A 17,127-nucleotide genomic window follows, 5' to 3' on the forward strand; every position below is an offset into this window, starting at 1 on the left:
ATAGTTTAGATTTATTTTATTTTTATATTGTTTATATATCATTTTATTTCCTATATTTTAATATATTAAATATATTTTGTAATTTGAAACAAAATTATTAGATGCCATCCTTTCTTTATATAGGTCGCATAACCCACGTTTCCAATCCATTAGCTCATTTCTTTACAAAATTCTTCTCAATTTGTGAGAGCTCTAATCCAGTAAAGGAGACATCGCCTCGCTGGTTTCCCCGGAGTTTTTCTCGTCTGAATGTTCTCTTCTAGTCAGTTATTTAATTTATTTAGGATAAATTTGTCTGGAAGGAGAGTTACCGTCTCACTGACATTTATAGTTATCCTTCTTTCTCCAATAAATTTATTCAATTTGTACAAGAGTGGTCTTTATTTATTCCTTAATTTCTAACACTCTCTTCGTTCGGTCGATGACTGTTAAAATGCTGTAAGTCTGAATGCAAGAAATGAAGTGACAGTGACATACGACATCCCGTTTCTGAACTCCATCTTTGTATGCCCGAGACCTGTGGTTACCCAAAAGGTCTCCCAAAAGCCGTCTGAAAGCTTGCCTTGCTTTTAGTTCTAATGCATTTACGCATTTTTCAAAGCTCTCGTCCTGCAGAAACTCTGGTTTGAGGCCCCATAAAGATTCCCCCCCCTCCCTTTCACACTTAAGTAATGAGATCCTCTCGAATTCATCTTGCCCACCAATCCAATTTCACAAAACTTCTCATTAGGCCAAGTTTAATGTGAAGAGGTCGAAGGAAACTATTCATTTGATCCACTAATAGTACAACGCTTCTCGTTCCTGGATATGTGCTTCTTTGAGGCCAGTCACGTCTAATATAATGGTTTGCGGTAGAACAGCTACCTCATAGGCATAGGAATCAACGTTTTGTGAAACCCCCCCTCCTTGCATGTCGATTAACATACCAATGACTTTGAGGGCAACGCAGATGAGTGCTGTATTGAATTGCTTCAAGTAGCTTCTTAATGTTATTTTATGTACTTTAGATGAACAGAGCAGGAGGGGGTAGATGGCTTTAAGTTCCCGTTATACAAGATAAGCTTTCAAACTTTGCTGTGGGAAGTCGAAGTGGCGCCATTCAGATGCAATATGTACTTGTGACAATTCCCTAAAGAAGAGCAGAGAAGACTGTTTACAGTAGAGAATGTCGCCAAAACTTGGCTCCTTTTTCGATAGTGAGACGCTTTGCGTTCTTCTTAACCAAGTGTTTCCACTTTTGTCTCCAAGCGAAAAGTTCGGTTTTATCTTTGGAGAGGGCTAGATTTCTAATGGCGTCATTCAACTCAACTTGGATAAACAACTCCGGCTACGATGTCTCTTTCAGCAGTGGTTCTCGGGTCTCTGTCAATCGCATTCCATCATCTTCTAAAGAACCTAGTCCATGCTATGGAGGTACCAAAATTTGCACACTGTCATCGTGAAAGATTGGTCATTGCTGAATCCAGGTTCGGATAAATAACCTTATGCTTATTCTTCGCGGAGAATTCAGTTAAATTCAAATGACAAAAGTAACAAACACCACCGTAGTCTCTTAGCTCCTTCCATATCATGGATATGGCAAACGGCAGTGACTTTTTCCTTTTGTTTAACCAATAACGTAATCCATTCAAACAAGCGCTACAAATAACACGGTTCCCACTCCATATTCTGGTCACTGCCAAAGTATAACAGGTAATTTTTTCGAATATCCTTTGTGATTTAGATAGAAAATTCAGCAATTCACTGGATCTCACTTGAAACAATTTGTTATCAAATAATTAAATTATGAAATAACAAGGATATAGATATATTCAAAGAATTTAATAAATAAATAATAATTACAGTATATTCAAAAAAGGTCTCCTGAATAAGTATGTGAGTGGCATAATCAGTCTCGTCATGTTCGTGTCATCCCACAAATTAGATGTTAGAGGGAATACTGATTTTGAATCTACGTTAAAAGATCTCTCTAGGCCACACTTTTTTTTCTGATAAAAATACTTGTTGATCTGTGTAGCAAGCAACCAGTTGGGCTGCCTGCTTGCTACTGTAGAGTAAGGGTACTTACACGTAGAACGCAGGTAGCCGCTTGCCGGAAACCAGCAGCAACATAAAGCGGAAGGTTCTCACTGGTTGTGAACACATAGAAAGCAGTTGACCAGTGCAACTTCTCGGTATGCGATGGGGCAAAGTTTTGCACTGGTCAACTGCTTTCTATGTGTTCATACCGAGAAGTTGCATTGGTCAACTGTTTTCTGGGTGTTTATAGATAGTGAGAAGTTTCCACTTTATTTCGCTGCTGGTTTCCGGTAAGCGGCTACCTGCGTTCTACGTGTAAGCACCCTAAGGCACTATACTTGGCATAATGGCATTGAGATAATGTTTTTACTATGCTGGGTCTCGAGCTGTTCTAAAATGTTACCCTAATTCACTGTAGAAAAATCAGAAATCTATGAGAATAGAAGAAGTAATTATTTATACTGTATGAATTATTAATACTTTTTATTTATACTGTATATAATTATTTATAGTGTACAAATATTCTTTATAGCGGGTTAGTGCCTGGTAATTACGGATCTCGTAATACGTGTGGGTGGAATATAGGTATCGCTCCGTAAAAGAAGCAAAAAACATTCTACTTGCATCCTCTTAATATATTTTTAATTAGATTCCGATAAAGCTGGTCTCGCTTATAAAAATAGAGTATAACTACATGGTTATAATGCATCATTTTCTATTCTGTGTCGTTGGACTAAAGATGATTTTGGAAGTTTTATTTCCAAAAGTACGACGTATTCTGGCCTGTTTAGTGTTGAAGTACTTTTTGAGAGCTTAGTGCATGTTTAGGATGATCGTGAAACAGTGAAGGCCATTACTTCTTGAAGATGAAACACTCAAATTCGCTTTTCGACTGTAAAAAAAAAAATCATGCGGTAGTGCAGTGGTACACGCATTTCAGTTCATTCGAATTCACGTGACTGCAAAATACGCTTAATGATAACATTCTGTCAAATGCTTAGTGTAAACTCCTTTGAACTGTGCTCTGCTCAGTGCTATTATATAAACAGAACACATTGAAGACGCTCTGCTTATATAAAGCATTCAAAATTTGAAAAACATAATGGTCTGTAATTAGCTAAAGTAATCGGAAAAGCATTCTTGTCAATATGTGTTATAATCAAAACAGGATTTGATTACTAGAAATTTGGAGTAATATTTCACCTTAGTTATGCATTGTAGACTGGACAACATGCAAAAATGCATAATCTGAAGGAGAAAAAGTTATTCCAGATCAAAATACAGTGTGGGAGAAAAGACCTTAAAGATAAAAATGTCATCTTGTGAACACTTTTTAAAGGTAAATGTAATAATTCCATGGTTGACTGGAGATTTGTTCGATATTCGCTGACACTAATGAAGTTAGCTGCTTCCGGTATAGCATGCATAAATTAACTAACTCTTAGCACGTTCATGAACTGTTTTTCTACTCCGGGATTTTTCTACTCCCTGGTTTTTACTACGAACACAATAAGTAAGAACTTTTTTTTTTTTTTTTCATATTTCATGTCCGAGACTGAATTAACGTATAGGGACAAATTATCGCAATAGCAGGGAAACGCACAACGGACAATGATATCATCACATAACTTGCAAATCCTTTCTTATAGTCCAACCTACTTTACAGTGTATTGCTTTTAAAGATAGCCACCGGTTAGCCCAATCCTGGAATAGTGTTAATAAACGCCTAACACAAGCAACTAAAAGATATGCCGAAAAAAATGTTCTACGTCTAATAAAGTGTACGACTTTGGGGGAGGGGAGAAAGAACTGGTAAAAGTTTACCTTATCTGGATTTATACTGGTTAAATAATTTTTAAATCAATTTCTTTTAATTTAGGTTAAAATCCTGTCTTCTGCATCGATTCATCAGTTCTGTGAGACCTTCAGTGCGCAGATAGATCGAATTGTTTGTCAGTAAAGAAGTTTCTGAAAGTTGACCTGTTTACATCTCGGTCAAACCTGTTATCGTACATAATCCATATTGGGGTCAGCTAATCCCTTTATGATTGGTGCAATATGCCCGCAGTAGTTGATGTGCATATAAACCTACAACAGTCCTTTTATGGCTGTTGATGGCATCATCCTGTCTTTGCCCCCGATCTAGTTTGTTGTATGTGATCGTGCCCATCATTCTGTTATGCGAGGAAACGCGCGTTGGATATGCTAATTAATACAAATTATGATCTATCACTAAAGTGGTTTTTAAGCCCTTACCGTGAGTGCGCACATATGGTCAATTGAGCTTTGTGTAAAAGAATTAGCGTGATCTTAATTGAAAAACAAAGACCTGTATTGCTGACATTCTTCTGCATAAATTTTGCATTACACCTGCAAATATATTACTTTATTTTAATATTTAAAATTTTAGCGACATTTTAAAAATAATTAAATTTACATTTATTTTACTGGATTAGTAGAATGACAAGGATAAGGATATCTAGGACAAAAAAATAAATAAATAAAAATAAAAAAAAATTCCAAAACTGTGATATCTTAGTATTACACCAGCAAGTTAGATGGTTTTACTACTGCTCCTTCGCTGAGACACCTGGGGGACTATTATCTCCCTCATTTACTACGTATTTAAGGGTTCTCAAACATAGTGAAAGGCACCTCATTGCAGGTTGGAGTTTTCTGCCTCCCATCCGACCCTCGTATACAGCGGCGTTGGTTGGCCGAGTATCGTGTAGGGCAGCGCTACTCAAAGTGGGGTCCTCGGACCGGTGCCAGTCCGCGACGATTTGTATTTTGCAGAAGTATCGATCCGCGACTGATTGGAAATAAAAGAAACTGGTCCTTCACCACAGATAATTTGAGAAGCACTTGTGTAGGGGACGTGGACCAGTAACATAAGTTAGGCAGCTTACACGTAGAACGCAGGTGCATGCTTATCTTGAGGGTTGGGAACCTACCATATTTCGTGAAAATTAGAAGTTCAGATTAAGAGAACATTAATAATTAAATACAATTAATCAATGAAAAATAAAACCGGGGAAAAATACAGTACTTAAAAAGCACAACAACGAAAGTAAGAGAAACGAAGGTTATTAAGACGACAATTCTGGGTCTTCTCTAATCCTGAAAGAATCGCTCTTCGACTATATCTGTTTCAGCTATATTTACAAGGTAGAGCAGCCTGTTAATGATGTTCTTTTCCCAGGTTGGCGCTGAAAGGACGAGCCTTGAAAGTTGGTAAAAACTGAGAGTAAAAAATTGAGCTGTATCTTATCTATAAGTTCAAGCGTGATGTACTTTCCTCTCATTATTATTAGGTAAAGTAGTTTTATATCAGATTTCTTTCTGCGAGTAAACTCTTTGGAGTGCCTCCAAATCTGAACAGATGCATCAAGAGTCAGCACTGGCTCCAGGGAAAAGTGTCCTGGGCTGGCTGTTTCCTTCTATTTTCTATTAAGGGTGCTTACACTTAGAACGCAGGTGTTCTACGTGTAGGCACCTTTAATAGGAAATAGAGGGAAAAAGCCAGTCCGGGACACTTTCCCCTGGAGCCAGTGCTCAGAATTGTCGTCTTAATAACCTTCGTTTCTCTTACTTTCGTTGTTGTTCCTTTTTAAATATTTTTCCCGGTTTTATTTTAAAATACTGTATTATTATTTTTTATTGATTTATTGTATCTCTCTTAATCTGAACTTCTAATTTTTATGAAATACAGTAGGTTTCCAACCCCCCCCCCCCTCCAATTGTAACAAGAAACTCTTCTTTTAAGGAGTGTCCACTGATTTGATTTTCCGCTCGATCAATGCCAAGGAATATGATATGCAAGAATGGTTGTTAGCTTATCGTCCAGGTACCACAGGCTATTGAAGTAATGAATAGCAGAATTCCACAAATTCATTTTAAAAGCAGAAGTGGCCATAAAGGTTGTGCAAGGGATTTTTGGGTCATCGACTACGTTGGTTAGAGTTGTGCTAGTTTATACGGTTTCTAAAAATATGGAGTATTAAATTATGCATGTACAAAGCTGTAGTTTTATATTATATAGCAAAACTATATACAAAGCTGTACGGTTTGTATATTGTGCGATCCGCGAATAAAAAAAAAACAACCAAAAACTGAATAACTCGCGATTCTTAAAGGCCTTTTCAGTCGGAAGAGGCCTCTCTAAGTATTTCTCCAGTCTCTTTACGGGATTTGAATTCGGATTTAGCCGAAGTGTATAGCGAGTACACATTGTGATAAACCTTGTCTACTGTCACTGGCCACAGACCAGAACTACTGCTAGTTCTGGTCTGTGGTCTTCAGTCAGCCGGTGGTTGATTGTTGGAGCAAACATCCATTTGTTGTTGTGGAATGCGGATGGTTTGAATACATTTAGTGAAGAACTAGACATTATTGGATGGTATGGATAGGTGAAACGCGTAGTTTTTTTTTTTTTTTGGCTGATGCTTTATATGCTTGCTTTCTTGCATCATTTGCCACTAATGATACTAATATATACTAATGCCTGAGGTCTGTGTTTTTAAAGCCTGTAGCGCGCACACAAAATATACTTTGTATTCAAATTTTAAATTTGAATGAAACGCTTATTTTACACAACCATATACGTTTTGTTATTATTTCTTGAACAAATAAGTTTTTCGCAGTTTTAAATAAGGAGATGTACACGTCTACGGATTGTTTCATTACCTTCTTCCAGCAAAACTTAATTTGTGCTAAATTTAAGTGCTATTTACATTCATCACAAATGCGATGCATATACAATCTTCTAATGGCAGTTGTCTGTTCTAGGTATTATAAAGTCGTGTCAGCAATGGCCGATTACGCCAGTTACACTCTGGAGGAAAGGATGGCGATGAGTAGATGGGATTCATTAAAGAGATAGTGACTCAGAGGCTTTAACACAAATGAGACAAGCCGTCTGAGATATATTTGGTGGCTGCAACGATAATGGTCTGCCGATTTTCACATTGGAGCATAATTACGAAAATGGCAATATACAGACACCCCAGAAGAGTATTTATTAATAACTTATTTGTTTTTATTTGCATTGATCACATTTAATTTTTATGTGGGGTCGTTATGTTTACAACCCCCCCCCCCCACATAATCCATTTTTCGATGAAATACGCACTATTATAAAATAGTTCAAAATTTACTGTATTTGTAATTCATTACATTCACAGCCTGTGGAGGGCAGGGGTTTTTTATTGAACATATAAGAATTAGACAAATGATGTGAAAAAAGATCTGATTTAGCCGATTGGTTAACGCTGAACTGCAGTAGTACAGGCATTTGAATTGTGGTTAAAGCTCATGTCACTCCTAAATATGGTGATGTTCTTCTATCTCTTACTTGTAAATTATAACCCTATTGGCAGTCCTGAAATGAAAACTATTTATTTTTTATTTATTTTAGATCGTTCTTAAGGTGTAGTGCCTCATTTGATTCGTAATATAGTATTCTGTCTTCGTGGCATACTTTCTAAACATTTTTGAAACTTTATCAATTGAAATACTTCTCCATTTCTAAGCAGAAATATTTTTAATCGAGAAAGTGATGTTAATCTCTGTGCACGAGCCTCCACATGTCCTTCACCTTTGACTCATAAACATTGTTTTTGGACTCAGATAGGTCTCAGCAGCTAGGCAGTTATATTTTCCCAATCAATACCACATAAGCGTTATGTGATATTGATTGGAGGTTGGCCACGTAAAAGTGTATCAGTTGTACAAAAACAGTATTATTCAAGTTGCCAATGTCGCTCCTGCAAGATACTGCCCACACATCATGAATCCAACACCATGTTTCTCAGCTGGGGACTATACAGTCTTCTTTAGAACTTTTTCCAACTTGTCGCATTGTTCCATCTGATAAACACTGTATATCGAGATTTGTAACTGAAGAGATACCATTCTTTCAGAGGCCAGGCTCCTCACTCTGGATAACAATTACACCCTTTGTTTTTTATTAACTTGTATAGTGGATAGGTTTGTGGGTAACAGCTCGTCAATTCTGTTGTTGCAACACTGAATACAGCATGCCCTTGGATACGTTCCTGGACGCCTGTGCACTGTTCATTCCAACTTTTATTGTGATATAATACACGTCATCGAGTGAAGTACTCATTGGTCAGTAGCTGAAGTGGTACTTCTTTCAATCATATTTAATTAGTAAATCCCGTGTTATTCTGTTTTTATTTACCTTTTTTTTTATCTCTCGTGATATTCATTCATTAAATTTTTCTGTCAAAAGAATCAAGAAATAGGACAAAAAAAAAAATTAAGTACGATCACATACAATGATCTCGTATATCCAGAATAATAAGAACATCCATGAAAATTTTATCCATTACGCTATTGATCCAACCGTTGCCATGGTGATTATAATATCTTTATTTACAATGTCAGTTAATCACGGTAGCGGACTGACTCAGGCAACAGAGCAGTGATCGTTTCAGGAGTCAACGGCAAATTTGGGTCATCGACTAATAGTCACAATTGCTTGGAGTTGCTGGGCCAAAACCTGACAGTACGGCCCTTGGTTAGTAATTTGTGAAAACTCGTGAATTACTTAATTTCGTATTTAATAATTAACTCATTAAATTCTGGTTAATATTATAAGGTCATTGAGTTAAGAGTTCTTAAATAATATGTAATTGTCTTTGTAGATTCAAAAATTAAGGTCAATATCGTAACAGACATACTTTCAAGAACGGCTTTGATAATGTAATAGATTGATCGGTTATTTCTGTAATTGAATTATAAACTATACAGATAATTTTTAGTTCTCTTATCCTAAAAGAGTTCATGGTGCACATCAAATAAGATGTAATCGAGTCTGTGCTCAGATTTTAAAAGCTGTGCTGTCCTATATTAGTCATGATTTTGTGGAAGTTTTCTACAGTTTTTTTGAGTTTATTATAAAAAAAAAAGTTTAAAAGTGCAAATCGTACCAACAAGACATTGTAGGAAGGGTAATGAAGCTTCTGAATAAAACTGTTCGATGAACTGGGGTACTCAAACAAGATTGTGTTTCTGCTCACGGAGTAACACAAATAACATTTAACAAGATCCTTAATCAAAACCTTTTCCCTCCTATGTGGCATGTCTATCTAGCAAGACCGCTGCCGAAAATACGCTCTGCTCTCAGCCACGTCACTTCCGTCCAATTTCTCTGCATCAAGCCTATTAAAGCTCTTTGAGAAATCTCTTCTGAGAACATTAACCATCCAAATTATGCCACAACAGCTACCGCAGATCCACTGCTACAAATCTAGTCACCACCACTACCAAGATCCTCGAGGTATTTGAGCACCGTTCGGAAATCATCGTTACTTATATCGACGTCCAGGCAGCATTTGATTCCATATCCGTTTACGCGTTGGCAAGGCTACTACGTGAGTACTACCTCATTGGTGGAGACGTGCTCTTGTTTATTCAGACAATGATTGAGAACAGGACCATTATTGTTCGCGATGGCAATCTGCGCTACGCCAGGACTATTACAGCTGGAGTCCCACAAGGCGGGGTCCTGTCCGGAATCTTGTTCTCGTGACGGGCCGAACTGATATCATCACTTTTGCCGATGACATAAAACGTTTTATTACCATCAGCCCTGGTGACACTACTGAATACATCAATGCCTTAATTCTTCAAATAATCCGGAACCTTGAGGCCTTCCTCTCCGGTTTCGGACTTCACATCAATCCTGAGAAGTCAAAACAGTTGACTTCCTCTCTCTCAAACGGAACCCAACAATAGTGCAACCCATTTTAAGAGGATCCGCGATTTCTGCCGTCCAACAACATTCAGATCTGGGCGTTATTTTTGATCAAAAGCTCTCCTTTCCACCGCATATAGACCATTTGCTAATAAAGTTCTGTCGACTCCGGTGGATGATTAAACAACAACTTATGCACGTCCATGACCAGGCTGTTGGGTGCAGATATATTAAGACATGTGTTTATCCGGTCATACTCTATGGCGCCAAAGTCTGGACTTCAACTGCTACGACCCATCTTAGACGGATTTTCGCGGGGAAATTATGGCTACCGAAGTGGGCCATATGGAAATTTTGGCTTCTCCCTGCACCAAGGACCACCTAGATGGCGGCATCTCTCAACATCAGACGTCTTCCTGCCATCATTCGGGAGAGAAGACTCGTCTTTGCCATCAAAATGATGGTCGGTATTATTTCAGTACCAGATTTCTGGGCTAACTGCGGATGGAGGATCCCGGTCCCAAGCTTTAGGGCTAATCCAGTCCTTCAGGCCATTCCAAACCGGTTAAAGTTAATCTGATCGGTTTTTACCCATGCAAATGCTGCAAGACACACTCCTTGGACAGCGACCTCTACAAATTCGCAGTCGATAAGAAATATAGGCAGAAAGTACTCGGTCGACTTCCTTCCCAGGACCACGTCAGATGACATTAGAACCTGCTCTCGAGGACCTATCCATCACTCCAGTATTCAAACCTTTCTGGTGTCATAATGCTGGTTTTTTTTTCATCTTTGTTTATTATGTTGTGGATCTGTGTATATGTAAAGGGCGGCTCCTAGAACGTTTGTTCAACTCCGCCTCGTATCTCTGTGAAGAACAGTTTTACTACAAATGGGCCAGATGTGTGTGTGACGTCGGTTTGTGTATATTATGTGTGTGTTCTGTTCTGGCCGCTTGGCTACCCAGAAGCATCAGTCACCTGGACAGATGATTCGGATACTCGTCCACACCACGGGAAGGTGGGCCAGTCCATATAAAGCACGTACTGTCTCAAGAGAGAGACTCTGATCCATCTGACGTTGCCAGAAGGTAGGCTAGGATTCTCTGGGGTCCCATTCCAGAGGGGAAAAAAAAAAAAAACATCACCCATGGTGCTGGATATGGAACCGAAATGAATAAAAATGAAGCAGAAGAAAATAAAATAAAACTTGTATAAAAAAAATAATAATAATAAATAAATAAAAATAAGTAAAATGGAAGAAGTGGTGCTGCTAAAAAAAAAGCCAAAAAAATTAGTAAACAAAAAAAAGTGCTTTTTTTATATATTAAATTTTAAAAAAATGTAATTTAATAAATAAATAAAAGAGAGTAGTGGTGCTCCTAAAAAAAAAAGAAAGAAATTATAATAATAAATAAATACATGAAAGAAAGTGATGCTGCTGAAAAAAAAAAAAAAAAAAAAGAGAGAGAAAGAAAGCACTTAATTTTGTCTGCAGGCCGAGGAAAAATTTCACTTCTTGAGGATGTTTATATATTATTAAGGAGATCTAACCAGCTATGCATCAGCAGGACCATTATGCTGCATTTTGTTGAGATCTGTCGACACTGAACGCCTTCGAAGAACTACGCCTTGAGCGAAAGCCTGAAGAATCTGATATGACCACGAGCTTTGAAGCAGAGACGACTCCTGTCCTGGTTGAAAATTAGTAAGTGCTTGAAGAGAAAGTCTGAGATCGTCATACAGGGAGCAATGAAACAAGATGTGATCCCAACTCTCTGGTGATCCACACAAACAGAGGTCTGTTTGTAATAAATTGAACCTAAAAAGACTGGTTCATCGATCCATGTCCTGTCAATAGGATAACGTGAATACGTCCATGCAGAACCACAATCGAACACGCTTATCAAGGAGAAATGAAACTTGTGATATAAATAAATTTTCTCGTTGTTGCACCAACGGGAGCTGTATCCAATCGAGATTGCCAGATGTTAACTAACTCGTTTCACAGTCTCCTTCTTTCTCTTTTAGTATCATCTTGATGGTTGTTCCAAGAAATTCGGTCTCAATCTGTTTTTTCAGTTTGTATAAAAATCCTCTATAAGTAACTTGCAAGTTTGTTGTTTGTTATTTGGTTTTTAGGAGCATTAGCAACTAAGGCCATATTGCTCCGAGAATATGCGGTGGTCATTCCCTGACCTTTCCGCATCCTCCGTAATTGGTGGTCACGGTCTCGAAACCCGGTCTAATCAAGAAGCGTGTGCTACGCACTGCCGCTCCTGCCCACCTGGCTACGGAGGCGCCAACTTGCAAGTCTAAAGGTAATGTTCCGGCTAGTACTTGCAGAGCTTGCGTCGAGACTGTCCCGCATGCCTTAAATAAACACCGCAAGATGGTTCTCTGCAATGAGGCGAGTTTTGCTTTGAGGTGTTTGAGCCGTGCCCTGTGAAACCATGCACCGGCAGCATACCTGATCAGAGGGAAGAAAACTGCATTGTAATAGATCCTTAAGTTTTTATGGAGAGACCCCATTCAACACGGGGCACCCTAACAATTGCACCAGTAAATCTACGTACTTTAGATGATAAGTTTGTCAAGTGAGGAATAAAATTGAGACTGGAATCAATTACCACTCTTAGAACCTTGTACTCTTTAACTATGGGGAGACGAATGTTGTTGATCTTGACCAACGGAGGACGAGAGATATCCAGCTTTGATCGAAGAATCATCATCTTTGTTTTTGACAAGCTGATTTTAAGCTTATTGGCCACAGTCCAATCGTAGAGATCCCGGAGAACAAAATTTGCGGTAGTTTCAAGATCGGCCCTAGAGTTACCATTTACCAAGATGGTGAGATCGTCTGCATACGCTATTATTTTGACGTTATCGAAAGATCGGGAGAGCCACTGCTGCAGCACCATGTTCCATGTAAAAGGACCCAATATAGAGCCCTGTGGGCACCCTCTAGATCCTGATCTTGATACTTGGCTATGTTTAGCCTTGACTATTATGGTTCTATTGGCAAAGTAATTACGGATTAAAAGGTAAAGGTGGTTGGAGCCTAGCCGATCGCAGATGCTCCAGGACGCTCTCCCACCAAAGGGAGTCGAAGGCGCCCTTGAAGTCGATGAAAACGGCGAGGGTATATTTATGTACCGAGTTTTGAACTGAAGAGACAAAGTCCACAAGAGCATCCTCGCAGGAACGTCCGGGACAGAACCCATATTGACTCCTTGAAAGCAGATCCTGTTCTACCAGTAGGGTATTCAATCTAATGGCCATTAGTCGCTCTAGCAATTTACCCAAATTAGCCAGCAGAGCGATCGGCCTGTACGATCTAGCCGCTCCAGAAGGCTTATCGGGCTTTCTGATCAACTTAACTAGAGCGACCTTCCAAATTTCCGGAAAAGTTTCTTCCTGAAGGCATCTGTTGAATAAGTTTAGAAGAACATAAGGTTTTAATTTGAAGGCTCTGATAATAAAAATGTTTTCTACAAGATCTAGTCCTGGGCACTTCTGAACATTAACTTTATGCGAGACAGCCTGCAGTTTATCCAACGTAAAAGGTTCGGTGGTTGTTGAGGACACATAAGATTCATTGTCTGATCTGATTTTAGAATGAACAGGTAAGTCTGAGGTAGGATCATCCAACGGAAAAAAGAGCATCCAAGATTGCATTTGCAGAATCATGCCAGTTCAGTGTTTCCACAGAGTCCCCCACAATTGAGCCAAATATGCTAGATCCAGAGGTTTTTTTCTCTTACAATCTTGTATAGAAGACCCCAAGGGTTAGCATTTCCAGAGGTGTCACCGAAATTCATCCACGTTTCACGCTTTTGAGAGGCAATGGCCTTCACGTAGCTTTTCCTCAATGAAGAATACTGCTGGTAAAACGATTAACGTCGGTTTGGGGCCAGTCTCTATGCCCGTAATACCTACGGGCTCGATGAACTTTCCTTCTTAACTGGGATAACTCCTGCGTCCACCATGAACACGTCTTCTGATTAACCGTCTTTTTCCTAGAAGACTTATGGGACGCTTTTATTATAGCATTTTGAATATAGTTCACTTGATGAGAAATAGGTGAGGTTTCAAAAGAAGCAAGTTTCTGTTCGTCAAGGTCCAGAAGAATGGAAGAGTCAAAAGCATTCCAGTCAATATTTCTGATGGAAAATCTTATTAATTCTGGCTGTGAGAAAGTGTGTGAAGATGGAACGGCAGAATCAGGGGAAAGCATATAATAGATGACTCTATGGTCACTGGTGCACCAGTCCGTATACACAGTCCAGTCAGTAAGCCGCAGATCGAATTGAGAGTTTGTCATCGTTATATCTATATTAGATTCTCCTGCATAACTTGAGAAAGTATGAGGTTGATTAGGCTTGTTGTGAATTGAGAAACAATGATTAATTATGAACTCCTCCGAGAGAAGGTCACGTGCATCTGTAGAAGAGCTGTGCCAAAAGTTTGATTATGCGTTGACGTCCGATGAGATCAATATATTGCTATTCGGTTCCAAAGTATTTATCACAGTCTCAAGGTAAGCTAAAGAATGATTAAAGTCCTCCGATGGAGGGCAGTAGAGAGAAATTAAGTAAAAATTCATTATGGAGTGTGTGACAAGAACGCAGGTAGAGAACTGAGTGCAAAATCCATGAAGAACCGTGATGTCTAAAGAGTCATTAAGAATTAATATACAAGATTTGGGATTCTGGTCAACAGGTTGTATTATTTTCAACGAGTAACCCAGGATTTTAGACTGTGGTCCAGACTGGACGCGTGCAAAATACGGCTCTTGTATAGCGACAATGTCTCGGCAGAAAGCCTAATCTCGTCAGCTACTGCCCGAGATCTCTGCCCGTTTATCTGCATAATCCTCACAGACGAAACTGGCGTAGAACCGTTTAGAGAGGTAGTGTTGTTTACATTATGTACAGAGTGACGAGTCAAATTACTCATAAGCGGTCCTTATTCTTGCGGTTTCTAATGCTCTTTTATATTCAGGACATTCACTGTCCTTTACAGAATGGCTGTACTCCCGTTTACGTCGCTTGCAGTTTGCGCAGCAAGCCGCCTCTTCCTTATGAGGGCATTCAGAGAAAGCATGACCACTGCGGACACAGTGACCGCACGAAGGGGATTCGTGGGAACAAAACTGTGTAGTGTGCCCATATCCTAAGCAGAGGTAACACTTTGTTACAATTGTAAACCGACGAAATTTGTGAGAACTCCAAGATAAGAAAATCCTTTCTTGCGACAGAAGGCATTTGTACATTCTTGGCGAGAAGCTTATTACCCAATTCACAAGTGACGACGATCTTGCACGGGTAGTAAATCTGAGAGCAATTTCTTGTTTACATTCCTCTAAGGAAAATCCATTTTCAGCCAAGTTTTTCACATGAAGATTTTCGATTACTTCGTCAGAAGAATAATTACATTATCAGTTTTAACTTTCGGTTGTCCAGTCTTTTTTACCGAAATTCGAACAGTGTCTGCATATGGTCTAGGAAAAGGAGAAGCAGGTAGTAACCCAGAATGATTAGGTTCTGAACATGACAGGTCTGGCTCCCTTATCAGCTGAGAAGCGGTAACCTCGGATCCCATCAAATCCTTTGATTTCTCTCGTCTGGTCGCATCTGAATTCATCACAAAGGCCGGGCAGGTATTTATAATCCTATCAAGGAGATCTGTTCTATTTTGTATCTCCTGATTAAGTGCCTTTAGTTTTTCGTTTTCAATGAGAAGTGACATTGCCTCGGTTTCCAAATTGTGCCACTTTTCTCTTAGGATATTACCAGCTGTTTTAGTAATCTTGTTTCCCTCTTGGGAGAGAAACCCAGAAAAATCATTATGCAGTTTAGATATGGTTCTCAAAATGATAGGTGCGTCCATTTCATTTAGCTTTGTTTTAAGTTCAATTCACCTTCGGAGCCTGTTTCCAGCTTGTCATTCGTTGCCCCCCCCCCCCCCCTTGAGATATCACTGTCCAACTCTGACTTTTAGCCAACTCTGATTTTTAGCCAATGTTTTTTGCGTTGCAGAGTCCTGCAATGAGTCATCTCAGTTCAGTGGAAAGAGATTTCTGACGAAAAGTTTCATCTTGCGAAGACTCAGAATCATCCAATCCCTTGAGGGCAACTTGTGGATTTAATAATCCAGAACTTTCAGCCGTAGATACTGACGGAAGAAACTCAGTATTAGGAAGTTGTTTGTCATCCATGTGTAGGTTTAAGCGGTTTAAAGAAAACACACGAACTACTGTATATGCAGTTTAATCAATGTCCTCTTCAGATGTCTTCCAGCTATAAAGTTTGTCCCTTAAAGGCACACAAAAGGCCACAGATTCCCAAAATATCTCACAGCAAAGCAACTTCCTGCCTGTGAGAATAATAGAAGAAAAGTACAGTTGGGGGTGGGGAGGGTTTAAACCCTAACTTTGTCGCCACGTGACGTTGTCCTTGATCTTGTAAGCACCGTATTGTCTTAAGCGACTATTGCTGCGTTCCTCTGCTGAGTCAACTATAGACTGACTGTTCATTACAACAAAAAACCGAAGCTTGCATGTCTAAAAATTAAATATTAACATATTACCTGTCCAGGATTCCTTTAGCGGACTCTATATGCAGATTTTCCGTAGCCGAGTGGTCAGGAGCGGGAGTGCAGTAGCGCACGCTCTTTGAGTAGATCGGAGTTCAAGCCCCTGACTGCTAAATACGGTCGATCTGCCAGCCCGCACTGGACCAGCGTGGCAGATTATGGTCCATTTCCCTCTGCATGAATTTTTGAGGAGGCTTCCATCCTGCAGTGGGTTGATAATGGCTGCAGTTTACCTTTTTTTTTTATATCCAGATTCCTGTCATCATAAGCTCTCTGTCAATTTGTAATTCGGGTATATTGTGTAATTTCTTTTATGTAAACCCCTGGTTTGTAGCCGTGAAGGGAATTGTATACGGCAATGTGCCTTATGTATGTATTGACGGCCGCCGTAGCCGAGTGGTCAAGCGCGCGGGTGCATAAGCACACGTGCTTTGAGTGACAGGGGTTCAAGCCCGTGACTACTGAATACGGTGCTGTTTCTTGTATTCTGTCTATCTTGTGAACTCCTCTGACCGTTTGGTCGTCCCGGAGTATAAACAGAAAATTTATTTATTTATATAATAAAGAGTTCTTCTTAACAATGGCCTACAAACAACATTGAGTTCATAAGGTCTTTTGACTTGTCCTCTGGAAGCCCGTATTTGAATCATTATTTGAACAGTATTAAAATCGGGCAGCAGCCAATTTATCCGTGGATACAGTGTGTGCTCGCATTGATTATTTTTTTTTTTTGAAAATTTTCAATAAAATTCTTAATTTGTAATGCCTGTGCACATACTAAATTTCTGCTAT

The sequence above is a fragment of the Mastigoproctus giganteus genome, chromosome 1 (assembly GCF_048544385.1).
Source record: "Mastigoproctus giganteus isolate SK-2022 chromosome 1, ASM4854438v1, whole genome shotgun sequence".
Classification (NCBI taxonomy): domain Eukaryota; kingdom Metazoa; phylum Arthropoda; class Arachnida; order Uropygi; family Thelyphonidae; genus Mastigoproctus; species Mastigoproctus giganteus.